At 31.4% G+C, this 17,596-nt stretch overlaps 1 long non-coding RNA gene across 1 annotated transcript; it reads right to left on the bottom strand.

Moving 5' to 3' along the window:
• Positions 1-10,224: 10,224 nt before the first annotated feature.
• LOC111087798 lies at positions 10,225-16,936 on the bottom strand. Its single transcript, XR_002612441.1, has 2 exons — positions 16,824-16,936; positions 10,225-10,576 (listed from the first exon to the last, which is right to left on the bottom strand). It is a non-coding gene; the product is annotated as an uncharacterized LOC111087798 (long non-coding RNA).
• Between the last annotated feature and the right edge of the window lie 660 nt (positions 16,937-17,596).

The following is a 17,596-nucleotide window of genomic DNA, read 5'->3' as shown; positions in this document are numbered from 1 at the left end:
CCCTTTATATCCAATAAAAAAAAACTCAACTGGATTCAATCTCCTTGCTATTATCTTTGATATCCTTAATTCCAACAGCATGTAACTTGCATTTTACATATAAAGCCACCCTTCCCTCTCTTTTTAGTACAAATTAGCCTTGTATTTCAAAGAAATTTCTGTCATAAAAATTGTTTACATTTAACCATGTCTCAGTTATTCCCATTATATCACAATCCTCCATTCCTACCAGTGCTCTAAAGTCATCTATTTTATTTCTTATACTTATAGCATTACAATAGTAACAATTAAGCCTATCCTTTGAACTACTTATACTTATTTCCTATGCTAAACTTTTCTCTAAATCTTTTTTTTTTTAGCTATTTAGTTTATTCTGTTCCTCACCAATGCCTAGTCCTAGTTTAAAATTTCCCCTCACAGTTACACCTGAGCTAACAGTCCTTGCAAACAAGCCAGCCCCTACTCCATTTAAATTTAAACCATCCATTCCAAAAGCTGTCTTCTCCCATTAAACTGATCCCACAAGTCCACCTAAGCCTAGCATCCAGCCGTAGTGATCTACTTATAAATTATAATTTCATCCTCGACACAATTACGTTATATCTCTTTTCTGTAAATGCCTTTATAGCTTATAAACCCCTTGTACTTATCAATTAGCTCTTCTGACCTACCTTTCCCTACATTATCACTGACATTAGCTACAAAAACTGCTGAACATGGAATTATAATTTTATATTCATAAATTATATCGTTTGTTAATGTGTTTCATCAATCTGACAGAAAACTTACCACAATTACAAACAATACACTGATACTGTGATAGTGATACAGTGTACCGAATCCCGGGTTGCTTAGGCCTACGTGTACTATTTATTTCAGAAACGCCAAAACTAAAAACAAAACTAACCGTGACCCAACTGGGGTGCTCGGGAACTTCTGTTTCCCTTCAACCCCGCACGTGAGATTTAATTATTTTGGCGAATTATTTTTTATCTTGTGTTTTCAATATCAGCCGAAAAGCCAAAGTGTCATCGGGAAACCATATGAAGAAGGTCAAAAGAGGCGGGCGCTGCGTCGTCATGTCCAGCGACGGTTGAGTTGAAGAGGTCGATAAAGTTGCGTGAGTTGTACAGATGAACGAACGAAACAGGAAGATCTATATGTGCGATACGTATACTAGGTTTAATAACGGCTGGAGACGGCTTGAATGGGTAATGAAGAAAAACTTTAATATAAGTTTAACATAACAGCAAATGTACAACGTTTCGACAAGGTTTTGTCATCATCAGGTATACTATGTTTATAAATTACATGGTTTTGGATTAGAATATTCCTACTGATTCAATTTTTAAAATATCTTAAAGGTTGACCAATAAGAAACTATCTTTATCCAATCAAATACCTCCTTATGTTTAAGGCCGTCTTCTGTGTTTGTAACCAATAGCATACATATAACGAAGTCGACATTTATTTTTCTTTGTTCGATGTTTCGTTCCGACGTCCCTACTAGTAGCATACACTTATCGCCAACTGGCCTATCAAAATTTCCTAAATGCTTGCTGGGGCTGTTTTAAATCCAGATTGGCTAGATTTGTTACACCAAAGCGTCTGCGTGGAAAGGAATACCAATAGTAACCCACTTCATGCTACAAGATATTAGGAACAACCAATGTTATCCAAATTTCGTAAAAAGCTGAGTGTTGAACGTGTAGGATAACTCTACAGTAGATTAAGAAGACGGGAGGGAAAACGCCCTGCAGTACACACAACTGCTGCAAGCAAACTGACAACCAGAGAACGGCATGCAATATACATCATGCATAAATTATAGTTAGTTGTTGATTATATTAACAAACAGCATAACAGTACAAAAAGTTACAAAGAAGAAAATAGTTTTTATAAACTTCATAAACGTGAGCATAAGGAAAAAAGAAACCTTCTGATATAAAAGTCACAAAAAGGAGAAACACAGAACTTATTGTAAACTGCTTTTTTCCGCACAGTAAAAATCCAAACATTAAAATAATGTATAATGAAAGCACTAAGACTACGCACCTATGAAAATGTGGAAAACGAAATTCAAATTATAAAAAATGACTCATAACAAAAAAATCAGTACCCTATAAATATAATTACTGAAACAAGAAAAAAATAAACAAATAAGTTAAAAAAAACCCGTAAAGGCCTAATATTTTCCTTTGACTTGCTAGTTCCGATGCAATAGGCTATTTTCGCTGAATTCACATCTCATAAGTGTTGCTGGGAATAACGACGTTAATAAACAAAGTAAGCTCTATACACAATTTAAACATGTATATAAGCCATGAATCAATATTAAAATTTTCTACCGAAATTTTACAATAAAGAAACTGTAAATGTTTCAATATAGGAGAAACAGGAAGGAAAATAATGATTTATATGCAAAGAACGTTAAAACGAAAATAATCAAATGTAAATGAACGTATGTGGAAAACAATGCAAAATAAAATGCAAAGAAATTGCATGTAGACAAAAACACACACACACAAATAATAACGTCAATAATTAAATAATTTGATCAGGGCAAGTTCAACTGTTGTGCGATTTCAACATGGTTGTTTATTTTCATTTATGGAAATATTTTACCACCACGCGACAGCCCTTTCTCCCTCTCTGGAAGTTTTTGAAATATATTTCAAAGGGAAAATTTAACCTTTATGTACAATAACTCACTATTTATATTAAACTAGCATTAGCACAGACCTGCAAAACACTTACGGTCAAATTAGTATCATTAATGCAATAGTACATCTTTAAATACAGGTTTTCTAGAATAATATAAAAGAATTCTAATCGCAGACATAAAAATATTTGAAGTCCAGTTGTCTTAGACCTAACATTAGTTAAGCCTTTATTATGTACGGCCTATATTCGATAAAGTAATACTGTAACTTGTGTAAAATGTTTTAGTTTATTTAGGGTTAAAAATTTACCGTACTTAATACTATCAATAAATAAACTTATAATGTTATTCTACAACCTAACGTTAGACCTTTTTGAAAAATGTAATAAGCTTTTAAAATCTTTGTACAAAATGTCTACTAAAGTATATTTCCGAGTTGTGTTTACCACAGTTGAAATCATGTGCGTGCACGTTTTCAGGACAAACATAACTAAGTAGTTTTATAAATTTATAATATATATATCAATAGGTGGCTCCCTCTCTCTTCACTAGATCTCATTAGAGGTTTGGCTACAATTTGTAGTACAAATTCACACGATCGTTAGTTGATGCACTCTGCGAAGTTACAATGCTAAAAACTGGATTTTGATAATCGTGGCGGGTACTGCACAGATAGTCTATTGTGTAACTTCGTGCTTAACTACAAACAAACAATTAAATATTTGTTAACGGCTTTAGAAATTTTACATTGTATAAAATCTGGTATTTTTTACCCATATACAACATTCGTTGAGAACTTCTTCGTAAAGTTGATGCATTAATCTTTGAATTATTACCAAATTACTGCAAAGTAGAAAAAGGTGGCATAGTTTGTTTTTTTCACAAAAGAGAGAAACAGCAAAATATATTTTCCAGTTTCCATTGTTATTGTTACTTTTTTCAAACAACAACATAATAATAATCCTGTAAGTTAACGTAATTAAGTAAATTGTCATATTTAGCATGGCTGGTCAAAGCTCAACACAAATGTAAATCACTGAATGAAATTCTGGGTTTAAAGAATATTGTTCCTTCATGTTACCTGTATATTTACTCTAAGTTCAAAGTATATTATCCTACATGATTATTTGTCATATTTTTAACGATAAATAGTAACTTTTATTTTTAAACTGTTGTTGGGAGTAAGTTTAGTGTATATCATGGTTTATTAATATTAGTTCTGCATAATCTTTATTCAATTTTCAAATGTGATGGATATAGTAAATGCAAGTGAAAACTTTTTTAAACTTTAAGGGCTGGTTTTGAGTTGTGTTTTTAAATTCGTTTAGTGAATGGGAGAACCTCAATGAACTAACAGAACCCTTGTTATTATGTTATTTTAAATTGCTGTAATTCAATTAGAATGTTAGCTTGTTATTCATAAAAATAAGCACAATAGAGTTTGTTTGTAAGTTAAAATTTAACCTGCAGTCTTTAGTGGTAGGTAGGTCATTAAATGAACCAATGACAGATCAAAATAGTCAAGAACTATATTTTTAAAGCCATTCAACAAAAGGAGAAAATTTCTGGATGTTTTTTTCTAAAAGTAGAGCAAACATATTTTTAAGCTTTCTTCTAACTGTAGTTTTTAATTTTTTCACATTCAAAATGTTTTCGTTGTTGGCTACTAGATTTCATTGAATAATTTTATTTATATTTACATAAACTTTATTGCTAAAAATTAATACTTATAGTTTGGTCTAACAACAGTTTCAAAAGTGATATTATTGATTATCTAAACTCATAATAAACAAAGTTCCAATACGAGCATATTAAAGAAATAAAACACTAGATGTTGGAATAAAAACACGAGAAAATTTGTGAAACAATATTTGAATAACTCCTAATGCATAAATATTGTCTTTTAGCCCTTATTTGCAAGGTGTATTTGGTGATGGATTCTTCAGTGCATGCATGGTAACATCCTACATTAACTGCATGTATATATATCTGAAAAAAATTTTGATCTAACTTTTACTTGATGAGTCAATGATGACAGTTGTGGGTCTTACAGAGATATATGTAATTTTACCAAAAATGTTTATAATGTTACTTTTTTTTTGGATTCCAAAAGTGAAAAACGTATATTGATATGTTTATATTAATGTGTATTAAAATATATAGTAACTTATAAGATCTCCCTTGGAGGATCACTAGTAAATTTAGACTTACACTGGGGTTTGATTCTCCACAATGGACAGTGTAGATAGTACATTATGTAGCTTTGCACTAAAACAAATTAGATCTTAATTCTAAGAATTTTTTTAAAAATATGTACATAACTAGTACATATGTTAAACAAAATATATGTAAAGAAAATATGATTAAACCTTCTTAATACAACTAGCAGCAAGTTAAATAGTACAATGTGAGGAAGACTGATGCCATTGTTAACACATCATTAGACTTGTGTTTAAAGTATTCTATTGTAATACATAACATACAGACAACAGTGGGCCATTTCATCCTTTAAGGCTGTCCTTGCACACCCATCCTAACTTAAGAAAGTAAAAATTTAAACCCACCTCTTATTTTTCACAAAATGATTGATTCTCCACCTTAATTCTTGTAATATGCCAGTCTCCGATAACGTTGGTGGAAACCCATTCCTTTGTTAGAAAAATAAAACTGGAGTCTAGCTTGTATTTTTTTTCAAATCTCAAACTTCTATCTTCTTATCCTGTGTTCGATCTTCAGAATGCATCATAACGAAATCAGATTCTCCAGACAAGTTAAAGCTTCAATTAGATCTCATCTTACCCTTCTTTTCTCAAGGGAAATAAGTTAAAAGTTCCTGTAAGATAACCCATGGAATCATTATGGTTGGCCTCCTCTGATCCCTTTTCAAGAAGTTAGTATCCCTTCTTAGACTAGGAGACAAAAACTGTACACAGTATTCAAATGAGGCCTAATTATAGTGATTTGTGTATAGATAATCATCTCTTTGGACTTTTAATAATTATCTGTAAACCCTAAAATCCTATTACTGTGGCTTTACTACTAGCAACTGATGGACTTATTCACTACTGTGACAAGATCCTTTCTTCAATCATGCTAGTAAGTGGGTTCCCATCGAAACAAAACATATGGTCTAAGTTATGATACCCAAATGTATTACTACGCACTTACTGTAATTAAAGGTCATTTACCAAATACGTGCCAACTTACCATGTAACTGAAGTCATTCTGTTGAGCCTCATCTTCTTCAATACAGTTAGAAATACCTAAAAGTTTATGAATTTCATCATCAACAACTATATTAATTATGTCCCTATCAATATCATTAATGTAAATAAGAAAAGGCAAACGTCTAAGCTATTGACCCTGTGGCCACTCCTCTAAGAATCAGGTTTCTGGTCGACCAGACTGCATTAATAAAAATTTTGTTCTTTCTCTTATTTGCCATATGAATCACCCTATAACCCAATTAACTAGTATTTTCTAAACTCCTACTGATTGGATTTTCTTTTAGCTGATCTTCTATGTGGCACCTTATCAAAAGCTTTTTGAAAATCTAAGTACACTCAAGTCTATGTCCTTTCCATCATCCAAATAACGAGTAACATCCTTGAAAAAAAGTTAACTGGTCAGAAAGGTAAGACTTCCATTAATGAATTAAGGTTGGTTTTTCCTTTAATAATATCATGCTTCACTAAATGATTTTGTAAAGCTAGTATTTTCAGCCACTTAAGTTTTCCGATAACAGAAGTAAGATTATTTACCTATAATTTTCGTAACAACTCTCGTAACTCCTATTTAAAAAATAGGAATAACATTAGCATCTCTCCAATGAAGTGGGCACCTGTCCATTTTATTGAGTTATCAAAAATGGAATAAAAAAAGAGAGGCTCTCATGTCCTTAAAACCCTGTGAAAAACCTTATCTGGCTTTGGTATTGTATTAATACCTAACCTCTGAATATTTCAACATATCACCAAGGGATTAATATCTATATGATTCAGGGTTAATTTGAATATTTCCAACATAATGCTTAGGAATATTGCTAAAATCTTCTTTTGTAAAAATAGAGAAGAAAAGATTTAAAAATTCAGCCTTATCATCACAGACTTTAACAAAAATCTTGTCATCAACTCAAACCCCTATTTTAACATTCTGCTTACATTTATTATATTAAACAAAAATCCTTGCCAATAGTTTTAACATTCTCAGTAAGCTGTTTCTCCTAAGCCTTTTTGAATTAACCAATTCCCAGTTTTTTTACAAATCTTTTATACATCAAATTAAACTTAGCATTTGCTCCCATTTTTAGAAATATGTTTTTCTTCAATTAAAAGCAACTTATTTTTAACCAAATTCCAAAACTCTCTCACATCACCATTCTCATTAATTCAAATCACTACTGATGGCCTCAAAATTGGCTTTCCGAAAATTAGGAACAAAAATTTCATTTCATCTTGGTTTGTAGCAAAACATCAAACCAAAGTATGCAATGACCATTCTTCCTGAAATGTTCTCGCACTATATTTTCATTAATGGGTAAAAACAAATCTCAAATGGAGTCACACCTGTTAGCTGTCTGACAGTTTGTTTTGGTCTAGATGTAGTATACTCGAGTCAAACTGAATTCACTTAAAGAGTGATGGGATAGGTCTATAAAATAGCAGGAGATTAAATCAGGATATTTATTATGGGATAATAATAAATCTCTAAATTAATAACTTCGAGAAATAAATAAATACAAGATACAAGGTAACGAAAAAACTTTATTAATTCACAAACAAAGTATTTGTACTTGCTGTTTTTCAATATTGGACAGTCACTTCTACTGGATATTATATCTTCAACTGATTAGATTGAATTATTCTATCATATTGTTTAAATTTTATGTTTCTTACTTGGCAGGTAGCATTGGTTTTATGAAAAATGACTAACACTACTCACATGACTGACCATTCTCATTCCAGCATAGAGAAGGTCATAATTAATCTTGGGATACTACCTGAATTAACACTTAAGCATACTGCTGTCAACATTCTCACACAACATGCAGCATTATAGCAAAACCATCCATAGTCATAACATATCTTTTCTTGTAGAGAATGACAAAGGAACAAAGGCAGCTAGAATGAGATTTTCTCAACCATGTTTTATGTGAAACCTGCAACTATACAGAATAAAGGTTAAAGTATACCACATCGAAAAAATATTGTGAATTACACCGGGAAACTTCTTTTCTTTACTATTCAATTAAAATCTCCAATTGTAACTTACACAAATTCAACGTCTTAACTACCGCTAGTTTTTACGGCTTCAATACTCGCAGGCTGCAGTTCGTTCCTTATATGAAGAGTAACCTAATCCTCTGTTCTAAACAGTTTATCACTTTTAATAATTCCTATTATCATTGTTCTCCAAATGTAACCACGTGTCATTGTTCCCAATTACATAATAGTGCTATAAAGCTTTATTTTTAATGTTTTATTCACTAATGGGAATAGTTTACATAATATAATAATTGTGTAAAGTCTAGTAATTTTATGAAAGTTTAGGCCTCTGTGGCATCTCCAGTGTTAGTGAAATATTGAACAATATAAGAGAATCAATCAGTTCAGAAACAGTTAAAGAGTTTTAGTTAGTGTGAGTTAGTATGTCATTTAGACAGTTAATGAGCAGTCATCATGTTTGTTAAAAGTCGATTAGTAGGAATTTTGCAAGTAATTGATTTGAACTTTAATTGTGAGTTAGGCATACCATTAGTTTTGGAATTCTGTTAAAACGTTATTTGTGAAGTTAGGCCTACCAGTAAATATGGCCTGTATAAAACATTATTAATGAAATAAATGAATTTGCTATTGACTGAAATTAATATAATTTTTACTTAATTAATAATCTAAAAGAACCCACCCAACAATAGAGCACTAAATTTGTATATTTTGTTCTTAACATTAGAAAAATAAAACTAAGCTAAAACTAAAACTAGCTGAAGATAGTACTCCTTAAAGGGCCACACACATCTATTTCTATCCCAAACCTCTAAAGTTAATTATATTTTTATAAGCAGTTCTTCTGCCTTACATTTTTTAACATTGTTTGCTTCTACAATTACTACAAAAAGAAAATAGTACCAGCAGCTAAAGTGTAAACACTCCATAATATCCTGCACTTTAGTATCTGGCTAGCAAATTCTAATTCTAGTCTTCTATGTTGTGTTACCACTAATAACTTCCAGTCAGAATGGTGAAACTGAACCTGATCATCAGTAGAGCTAATTAAATATACTTTTAGTAGATAAGCAAACAAAGATTTATAAACAAAAGGAAGAGTTTATTGATGGTGGAACATACTAGATGTTTCAACAGAACACTGGTCTGTCTTCTTCAGGTATGAATGACAAGCTAATGTTTTGTTGAAACATCTAGTATGTTCCACCATCAATAAACTCCTCCATTTGTTTATAAATCTTTGTTTGCCTACTTATTATTGTATTAACATAATGTGCTTCCTTAATTTAGTAAATATACGTTTCTACTTGTGAAAATTAAAATGCATGTTTTCATTAGTTGAGCATCTCAGTTCTCATAAGCAGCCTAAGGTTCTCAAATGTAATGAAGACTATTACCTGAATTCTAACCGACCTAAACTTTATAACCTTAACGTTTTAACCACATTACATCCTTTTAAACCCAGCATTATTATTCTCACCCTCAACAAAACAATCTTTACCCTGTGTCAGTTTCCTGCCTTGTTTTCTGCTTCCCACCCTTTTAATAACACAATCTTCCTCAAAGTTATCCACAAATAAGCAAGCCATGCTAATTTTCTCTACTCTCTCAGCCTTCTGAACATCAGTCAATTATCAAAAATAACCAAGAAAGTCATCTTAAAAAAAGAAAATGCATGATTTCTTTATATTATTATTTAATTTACTGTGATTATCATGGGAACTTGTGATGGCCACATTAATATTACTCACTTGTTAATAAGTTTACAGAAAAAATTGGACAACACACTTGAGTTATCTAATTTCTTTAAAAATGATATTTAATTAGAGATTAAATTTTGTTGTTGCAAAAAAATAATAGATGTGTGTCTGGATGTAAGATTAGCAGTGTTTTCGTCCAACGAAATTCAGCATTGGATTTAAAGTATTTATGAAGGAGTAGGAAATAGTTTCCATGTTATGTTAATTTTTAAATTTCTCTCTTGCATTTTTTCCAGTGTTCTGTTTCATATGAAATTCCAAAAAGTTTTCCTTTGGACAAATAATAATATTTGACCTTGGCAAGGCAGTACTCTTATTTCAATTACCTCCACCCATCAGTAACTTGTTTTATATGTTTAGCTTTTATTTTCATGAATAATATGCACTAAAGTACGACAAACCACAAAAGTATCATTTCTGAAATCCCATGTTTCTGTTAACAAACCTACATTGGAGAAACTGGAAGACACTTTGGGGCAAGAGTAAAAGGACATAAAAAAAATGAACAAAACTGATGAAAACAGAAGTTTGTCCTGGCAAAATGTGCTATGTTAGCTGGAAATAAAATAGACTGAGACAGTTACAGATGCATTAATTCAGATAAATTGTGGAAACTATGAAAAATCTTTCTACATCAACACAATGAAATCATCATTAAACAGACCGAAGCCTGGAAATCAGCAGTTTGTGGCTGCCATCGGTCAAGTCTGTTGTTCCAGCAACCACAATACTAGAACCAATAGCAAATTATGTCCTTTTAATCCTCCAGGATACCATATAAACACGTGAAAAAACCAGTGCAAGCTGACTTAAAGGCTGAAGTCTTTCGAAAAGTTACCCTTTCCACATGAGCTCCTTTTGTGGATTAGTCCTCTACGTCTTTCATCTCAGGTGTCACTCTGAACTATGCAGTCCCTGCCTTTTTTGATTTCCTATATTAATCATGAAGAATCTGTCAAAATCATCTATAAAAGAAAGTGTACTAATGATTTATTAACTTTTTGCTTCTATGTATTTCACTATATTAGTAGACCAACTTATATTGAACATCGTTTTTTTTATCTATAAATATAGTAGATTAGTATCACCTTACAAAAGGTAGCTACTAACTGTTGTCTACAACATGGAATGCAAATTACAGATTGATCATTTTAAATTAATTAATAACAGGCCTGACTAGAACTATATAAACAGTTTTCTCACCTCATGGTTTGGTTGTGGTTAAGCACAAAGTTACATATCAGTGGGCTTTGCTCTACCCGCCACAGCCATCGAAACTTGAATTTTAGCATCGTAAACCTGCAGACATACTGCTGAGCCATTGGGGGTAGAAGCAATCATTTAATGAAATGCTTGTTAATGTACTTTTTTTTTTCTATCCATTTTCACCTTCTATGCAGAATACTATAATGGGGTTTAAAAATATTCATTTTTGTAGTTAAATAATTGCTATTTCACACTATTCCATATCATAACTTTCAGTTGTGAAATCTAAATTACTTCTTCAAGAATTTTTAAACTTTGTGAATAATCTTTAAATAGATTTTTCTCTCTCCTAAAGACAGCAGATGTCAAGGGACAAGCATCAATAGTTGAATGTGTCGGATCAAAATATTTTACTCGTTAGTTGATATATCTTGCATCTCCTCTCAGTGCGCATCTCGTAAAGATCATAATTACCATTAATCTCTCTTGATTAATTTCTATTCTAAATATTAATTAGATTGAGAACTTTATCAGTTCATAAGATTCGTGTATATTTGGAGGTAACAACATGCATGGCAAACCAAATGTGTTTCATTAATTGTTAAGGTCAGGGGTATAATTAGGCTTACAAAGAAATGTTATATTCTTGTTTGAATGTGTTTTATATTGATAATCTAAATGAATTTAGGAAACATTTCAAACATAAATAAGTCTTGAATTTACAAACAGACAGACAAGGTAATGCGTGTAAACCTAAGTTAAGCCTACTTTAGTCTCATTTTCCAGTCAATGTGTAAAATATTTCCTGAATCATAAATCTGAATGCCAGAAAACAATTGAAAAAATGACTACCTGCAAGTTGACCTAAGAATGGTTGAAAATTTATGCTAAAACATTTGTTAAAATCTTTAGTTTCGGTAAACACATTCCTATTCATCTATTCACCACATATGATAAATGCATGACATTGAAAAGATTTGTTTATAAGCTGTTATGCATAAAATTAAGTAAAATTACTTAATGTACATTGCTACATATGAAAATAGTTTCAAATAATCCCTTACTTGGAGGTTATTATTATCAAGAATTAATTAACTAATTGCTTATTCACACCTTTGTTACTGAAGAATTGTGATATTTCATTTTGCAATGACGAAAGAAACGATACGAAACTCTTCTATCACAATATATTTCATTTATACTTTTTTACAATAGTGATTTAAGGAACATTAATTAATACTTGTATTTTTTGTAACTGTTCTCGATACTCTCTAATCTTTTCCAATAATTTATAATTAATTTATGAAAATACAAATATTAGTTATTACGTGTCATATACTTAGATAGATATATAAATATTTCTGTACGTTCAGTACTATCTTATGTTTATCTAACATTTCTACAAAAGATAATACAAAAAGTAAAACATATTTTGACCATTAAATTTCTTGAATCTTTCTAGTTGTATCTTCAATTTTTGTCAAATATATAATGGCCAATCCTGTCCACGCTTTTCCACGAAACATCTTTTCATTAACTACTAGTTAAAAGTTCTTAAGATATAATTTTTAACCATGTTAACAAAATGATGAATTAACTCAATATGTTATGCCTTACTAGCATTACTCTTACTAACCACTGAACACCAACAATTAAAAAGTAGTGCTTATTACTACACAATAATTTATACATACTATTAAAGTGATTGTGACTGATTACAATTGTTAGTATCTTTAGACAAACTAAGAAATACAAACTTTGAAACACCAAATTTCATTCAGTATGAATAGACAATCATATGACAAAATGTTCATCAAAAAGTGATTTCTATGGGTTACAACTATAAATATATCACTATAGATTATACATCAACATATGTATTTACAGCATCTTTATTTGTAAAAGTTTGCAGTTAATATATTTCATAATTAACTGCCAGTGTGAAGGATAAAGATGACAGTTATGTTTACAAACATACATGAATTTACCACTTACAACCTGGAACTTTAAATGTGTGCACTTTCTTGGGTTTTATTCCATCTTTATTTTAAATCTGTCACATATTTTCCCCTTTATGCTTCAATCTTTTGGAATATTTTTTCCCTATGTGGCAAAGCTAAATCTCTGCAAAATGATGAATCTTTTTGATTGGTTAGAACCTGTCTCAATATTTCTTCATCAGTTTCAAATGAGTCACCACCGAAAAGCTATACATAAAGGAATTCCATGCATTATTTAAAATCGTTCTAGCTTGTTAATTCCTGTATAAGAAACAAAAATAAAAATACAAGTGACCAAAACTACTTGTCACCAATACAAACTACATTCCTACCCGACGTCTGATTTGTCAGCAAAAAATTAATTTACAGTGTTTAATATCACCACTGGCATGAAATGGGAATGACATGCTTACTATATGATATCTTGCTGATGTTCGATAAGTTCCCCTAGTTGGCCTCTAATGAAAGTTAAATGTTTATTATGAATTCTATTGTTATTTATCTAGTCTTTCAATGAAACTCATTGTACTAGTTATTGTCATCCTTTCAGCTGTGAGGGTATTATAATGTGATGGTCAACCCCACTACATTTGTAAAGAAGAAATGGAGTTAAGAATTTAGAATGGCATGTTTGATAGATAATAAGTTAAATATGTAGTATTTTGAAGTCTTCTGTCTTTCGTAACATTTTCGTTTACACTTGAGCTGTATAAGTAACAAGTAGATTGTATGACCACCAATAAATTTCCAAAAGTGTTTCTTTAATGGTCAGCTGCGGCCCACTTGACGGTCAACTCAATATGAATACTCTGCCTAAATTATCTATCAAAGAATGCTTGGTTTAGTTATAGATATAACCAAAATATTATGCTGTTTCATCCCTGAAGAGCTAATTTAAAATTACTTCTATTTTGATATTAGCTTTTTAAGATTGAACTTGCTTATATAAAGAAAATTTGGGTTTTTTCATAGTACAAAGAAAAAATTTAAAACATCTTGAGCAAATACTGTCATCTCCCCCCCTCCCAAACAAAATGTAAATAATTGATACAGCACATAACATATTGTCAGGTAAATATTTTCTTACTGATCTAACTAAAAAAATAATTTTGTCAAAACAAAATATTCAAGTTTGTATTTCCACTTCAAACTCAAAAAAAAAACCATCTACAGAAAACAAAACTGTTCAAAATACCAACTCTATATTAATTCATGCTGTGTGTTTACGAATTTGTTTGTCTAAAAACTTCTCCTCCCACAGTTTGAAACTAGCAAGACTAAACGTGGCAGGAGGACTCAGGATTGCCAAGTGGTGTTCATATCTATATGGTGTAGCCCGCCTACCAAGGGGAGCTAAAATGTGCCCAGAAATTAACCAAGTTTCTAGGGGTTGATGAACCCAAATCACTAGATTTTGTGTTCTTGGCCCCATTTAGGATCTTCTGGGTGAAACTGTCTCCATACTCTCAGTGACAAGCTAGTGGGATCAAATGTGGCATGCATGCTCAGTTACCATGGGCTATGAAACAGAAGACTTTCGAAACATCGTCCTTTACACTTGTGTCTCTACAACAAACAGTTGCCGTCCATTCAACAGTTTCATCATGAATACTCTGCCTAAACAATCTATCAAATAATACCATGGGCTAGTCTTAATGGGGTTTGTTTTTGGGTACAGAAGCTCCTTTGTAGAGGCTGAGGTGTGGCTCTGAATATGCTGGTTTTAGTGTACAAGCTGCTCAGTAGAATGATACTTAGCATAAGAACCTTGGACTATTGTGAGGATCTTTTCACTCGGCGTGGAATAACCTGAAATAAGTTGATTCAAATGCTTGAACTTACTAGCTGTCTTCCCTCCAGTTTCTCAGTTCAAAAATAGTGATGGCTATATGCAGGTAGCCCTAGTGTCACTTTGCATGAAAACTAAATATGAATAGTATCATTCTTTACCAAAACTAGTGTAAAATACCTGAACTCTGCTGTGAGGTTCAAAGGTCCCCCTCTAGATTCACATAGGCCCCAATGTATCAATCCAGTCCTTCCATTATCCCCAGTTATTTTTTAGATACCCCAGACCCTAGGCAAAATACAAAGTGTAGGGCCCCTCATACTGTTCAGCCATTAAAAATGTGATTGAAATTATAAAACAGAACAATGTGATATGTTTGTTAATGAGTCAACCATATGATTTGTAAGTTTTACGGCTTCATATTTAAATATCACAGGTCCACACAGTGGGTGGCCCTAGGCAGCTGTCTTTCTTGCCTTACCTGAAGGCCAGCTGCTTTCAACATATTAATAAACATGTTTCTTTTGAGCAAAATATATACTTTTATACAAAGGCTTAATAAACTGTTTGTTCTTAAGATAAATCCAAATTGATATACATGCCCATAAATTTGGGTTATCATAATTTGGATCACATATTTAACATAGATAGGAACCCAATCAATAACACGACCAAAGAAAATGGTCCTCACGTAGCTAGTGATGGGTGTATAAGCCATCGAGACAGTGCTTTGTTGATATTACTAGCAAAGTAGCAGAATTTAGGTTACATTTGTAGACATCCAATTACAAGTCAAAAGAGGAAATTATCTCTTCACGAGTTAGGCCTCACTTAACATACTGTTAACAGTTATGGTTTCATGCCTCTATATTTTGACTTATTAAAAAAGTTAGTGGATGGTTATTAGGATGACATCAAGGACAGAGAATCATTTTATTGGGATATGTTAAAATCTGTCACTTAAATTTCTCTTGAGAAAAGAAAAGTAAGAGGTGATCAACATTATCTGATGGATCAATAAGATCAAAGTCTTTGATTTCTTTTGAAAACAACAGGGCGAGGACAAAACTTTTAAGATTTAGAAAAAACACGAAGGTTTCAGTTTAGACAACTTTATTTTTCTAATAGGGTGATTAGCTTATGGAATGAATTGTCATTGGCAATAGTGAAAACTGGAAATTTAGAGTTTAAAATAAAACAAAAAATTCATAATTTCCTGAAAAATAAAAATTACGTTGACGTTTTGACTTTCTTTCAAGTCAAGGGTGGGTATGTAGGTCCGCATATTATTACGACATGGAACTTTTTAAACTTTGGATTAGCAAAAATATTGTTTTTGAGCATCGGCCTTCACAACCAGTATCAATGTATATAATAGGTGGATGCATATAGGTTAGGGGACCCTGTTATTTGTTCACCACAAGGAGTATTGGCACCCACAAATGTAACCTTGGGGGATATTTTATTAAACAGTATCACTATCAGGGCCAAGCCCCAACGATTACAAATAGTAATATTAAATATGGAATGAATATGATTGTTTTTCTCAGACATGTTGCTAAATTAATCATTTATACAAAACATTTCAATACGCTAGAGCTAAAGTTAGCCCTATTTATTAGTACTAACGTTAATTCAATCCTTTTTAACAAGTTTGAGAACACAAATGTATACAGTATAGGCCTAACTCGATAAGTGTAACTAAGACAATAACTAACAAACCAAAATCTCTCATAAATAACAATGTTATTTACTACTTCGTTTACCCAATATACAAAATACTGTTCAATATGAAAATGAAATAAAAAACTTCTATTTTGCTACAATAGCAAGTAAAATTTTTTTAGCAAATATCCTAATACTTTCCAAGATCAGTTCCATATATACTTCAAATTTGTTTAAATCAGATTATTTTGTTACTTTCATTCCAAGATTTGTCAATCTTAGTAAATATACAATTGTGTTATTCAACTTGGCATATACATAAATTCATGTTTATTTTTATATTTCATAAAGTTCTTGTTCATAAACTGTTAGTTAGTCTATCACGTACGGCCAATAATAATTATGCACATTTTGCATGATATAGGCCTAACTATATCAAACCAAAAACTTTCAGAAAAAATAAGGTAACTAAAATTACTGTAGTATAATAAAAATATAATTATGCTGCATATTATGTACGTCATCGTTTTTCTTGGCTGTAGTTTTCCGAGCTTTCGCCAGTTTAACGGATAGTCTTTGCCTTATGTTCTATTGCCTGACATTTTGAAACGCATAACTAAATTATCACACTTCGCAAGTACCTTTCTAACACAGTGCTTCTCAACATTTTCCAATATCAGTCACCCCTATAAGTTTCACAACTCACTCACCCTAGTTCCAAAAAAAACAAAAAAAAAGTAGAGTTAAAATGCAAAATTCTTTATTATGACTTAAATATACATCAAGCTAAAACTTGAATGAATACAAGATGAAAAAAATGTATTTATTAAACTACAACAAGAATAAATAATTGTTTGTTTGCTCTTGAATTTGTTGTAAAATTGATAACACTCCTTCGCGCTGCCATTCACCCAATCATTCTCATTCGCCCTAATTCTGATTCCACCCTGGGTGAACCATTCATACAATTGAGAAACGCTGTTCTAACCAATAGTGAATAGTGGAACGTAATTTGAGACAGGCTCTCAATATTTACAATCACAGTTTCGATCAAGAGAGGCGTTGCAAAATTAAGTGCATCGTATCAAAATAAAAGAGAGAGAATATTTAATATTTTAATACGTAATATGCAGTCTGTGTTTAGTTCGTATTTACAGAATTTTGTCATTCATTTTCTTTTTCAGTGTACAGCTAAGAGTATCGGAATAAATATTATTATTATTACTTATCCAGATTGTGATTGGTCAGACAATCCAATCTGTGAAAAAAAGTTACCATTAGTAAATCCCCAG

This window comes from Limulus polyphemus, unplaced genomic scaffold (genome assembly GCF_000517525.1).
Source record: "Limulus polyphemus unplaced genomic scaffold, Limulus_polyphemus-2.1.2 Scaffold2652, whole genome shotgun sequence".
Classification (NCBI taxonomy): domain Eukaryota; kingdom Metazoa; phylum Arthropoda; class Merostomata; order Xiphosura; family Limulidae; genus Limulus; species Limulus polyphemus.
The sequence above is the reverse complement of the archived record's forward strand: the minus strand, read 5'-3'. Positions and strand labels throughout refer to the sequence as shown.